The following is a 3,202-nucleotide window of genomic DNA, read 5'->3' on the forward strand; positions in this document are numbered from 1 at the left end:
ATACAAGTCATAAAGAAGTTTGGAACTGGGCAACTGCACCCAAGAAATACCTGAAGAAGGTAACTTTGCTTGCATACCAGAGTGTTTTTCCAACTTCCCGACTCAGCAATGGCCCAACTTCTTTTATGAGCTTGTCTGGCTGGTGGGCCTTGGCCATGCCTTTGATTGAAGAAGACTGGAATTTGCCTGATGTGATCGAAATTTCTATTCAATGATGTGTTGATATTTTCTATATTTACTCAGAATGGATAATTTGAATGAAAAGCTGTCAGTTGGGTCATTGATGAGTCAGAAAGTTGGGAAAACACACTGGTATGCAAGCAGTTAACTTGACCAGGTATTTCCTTGGATGCAATTGCTCTCAAGTTCCAACTTCCTTTATGACTTGTGTGGCCTAGTGGACAGCACCCTTGCCTTTCAATTGAAAGACCTGGGTTCGATCCTGATGAGTCAGAAATTTATATATATATATATATATATATATATATATATATATATATATATATATATATATATATATATATATATATATATATATATATATATATATATATATATATATATATATATATATATATATATATATATATATATATGTGTGTGTGTGTGTGTGTGTGTGTGTGTGTGTGTGTGTGTGTGTGTTATGGCCAAATTGACCAAATTGGGAATCATCTGGCCAATTTGGGAAATGGCCAAGAGGTGTGGGCAAGGTCAGATTACTTGAAATTAACACTATATGCTTCTTTGGCGGCCATTTCGCAATTTGGTAGGAAATCCCTGCCAAAATTTAATGTGCTGATGCAAAACTGTCCAGTAGGTGGCATATCTTTCGCTTCCGGTGTGATGGTGTGTGCGTGGTGGCAAGGAAGGATATCCATTTGTCTGCTGCTTTTTGGAGAAGGTCCTGCCTCTGTGACTTGTTCTTATTCTGACACAGTGGTTTCATTGTGAATATTGTAGTGATTCCTTGTATTTGTATAGTAGGCGTATTCTACAGTTACGGTCAAAAGTTCTGCCCTGTATGGATGATTGGATTAACCAAATAACTGTGTCCCATCTGTTATTGGCTTGAAACAGCTATTCTTTATAATAGCGCCTACTGCCTGGCCTACAGTATCTGGGCTAACGTTTTGAATGTAACCTTATTAGAGTAATAATTTGTAGGAGAGATTGCTCGAGAGTCGCTGCCATGCACCAGCGCCAAGCCAAGAAATGGCCAAACTCTTGGGCTAAAGTAGAGTAGAATGGCATAGTACTGTAGCTCCACTTGGGTTAGAGAGGCCATCTACTGGTCTGAGTGCAGTAGTACTTTGCTGCTCTACTGTACTGTTGGCCTACCCTGTTGGTTCATGGTGCCCAATGGCTGGGAGATAGCTGTACGGTATCATAACTTATAGGCGTTTTTGCAGTTTTTAATGTTATTGTCTTACATATGTCTGGAACAAAATCCATAGAAAACTGGCCAACAAAATAGCTTCAGAAAATAAAAAAAAGCACACCTATACAATATCATAATGATAACGATCTCTTAAAACTCCCTGTTGCTGGAAGGAGCATGCAGTAATTATGCTGATGTTAATAAAGGACTGTTGGCTACGACACATTTTTCTTTAGATGAGGTAAATTAGCAACCAAACACAATTTATTGTGGCTTTAGCCCTATCCCATGTAATGGTATGTCAATTTCAATTATTCTTACTGTTTTTCTGTAGGGTGTCCCATGAGTTGGCTAAGAAAAGATGGCGTTATTGAAGTTGATGGGGAAGAAAAACTTATTGTGCCAGTAACAGGAGACAACAGCGTTATTTTGTACTATGTGCATACAGAAGAATTGTTCAACATGCTGCATGATACTTACTTGAAAATTGGACATGGAGGTCGCACACAGATGGAAAAGGAACTACAAACTGAGTACAAAAATGTCACCAAAGAAGTCATTACATTATATCTCCACTTATGCAAACATGTCAGACCAAATAGTCTAATCCCAAGAAATCTCTAGTTTAAAAAACTTTGATATTTAAAGAATTTAACTCTAGATGACAGGTAGATCTGATAGACTTGCAAAGTAACCCTGACAGTGAGTACAAGTTTATACTCAGTTACCAGGATCATTTGATCAAGTTTATGTTATTGCGACCACTGAAAAGCAAAAGAGCAGAAGTTGCTTACAAGCTACTTGATATCTTCACCACTATAGGTGCTCTAAGCATGCCTCTTCTCAGAGGGGTCGTCAATAACTTAGTCACAGACGAAGACCTTGAGAATGTCGAACAAGAAATGGTGAATGCCATAAATGCAGGGATTACCCCCAACAATGAAGCCACTGCCGTGGCGGTGGAACCATCAGAAAGTCCGGACCAGTTGCCTGACAATAACAGTGCGAAAAGATTCTGTGTGGTGTGTTAAAAAGAGTGTACTTCAGCCCATTGTTGTGGATCCTGCGGCAAAGACGTCCATGCAATTTATGGAATAAGTGACGAAGCAGATGAAGGGTGCGGAGGGAAAATTGCTTGCAGACTATGTCACAATAATAAAAAAATCAGGAAGAAGAGGTCAGTAGCTCATGTTAGTTTGCAAGCTCAAGGCACGAAGATGCTTAAGAATTCAGATGCAAAATTCCCACCAGTGAAAGTTGGAGATAGTGTACTCATCCATATACCAGATAGGTTGCAGTGATCCAAGAAGCATTCTTGCAGTTTTCATGAATGTCGAGGGTGCTTTCTACAAGCTAGGAATATAACATGGAGTTCTCAAGTAGCTGTATTCCAGAAGTTAGTTTTCCATTCTGCACGAGAAATTGCTTACGCTGGAATCCGTGGGCACAGAAGAAAAATCTTCCCAATCTCGGACCGGTAGCCAAGGGTACACTCAACGTAATTGCATTACTAAGTGCACAACAAATTGCTGCAAATGTAGAAATATTGAAATTTTTGTACAATTCAAAATGTCATAAAAGCTCACCTTGTTGTAACAAGTTATGATTAAGATTGATAAAGTAAAGAGATTGTATCAAATATGAAATTATACAGATGCACCAAAATCTGCTCTTGATTTTTATCTTCCGACTTTGGCAGATTGGTCCGCGCCATTTTTGGTTGGCCAAATCCTGAAATCAGGCAAAGATTTGGTTTCTGTCAGGCATATATATATATATATATATATATATATATATATATATATATATATATATATATATATA

The sequence above is a fragment of the Macrobrachium rosenbergii genome, chromosome 24, assembly GCF_040412425.1.
Source record: "Macrobrachium rosenbergii isolate ZJJX-2024 chromosome 24, ASM4041242v1, whole genome shotgun sequence".
Classification (NCBI taxonomy): domain Eukaryota; kingdom Metazoa; phylum Arthropoda; class Malacostraca; order Decapoda; family Palaemonidae; genus Macrobrachium; species Macrobrachium rosenbergii.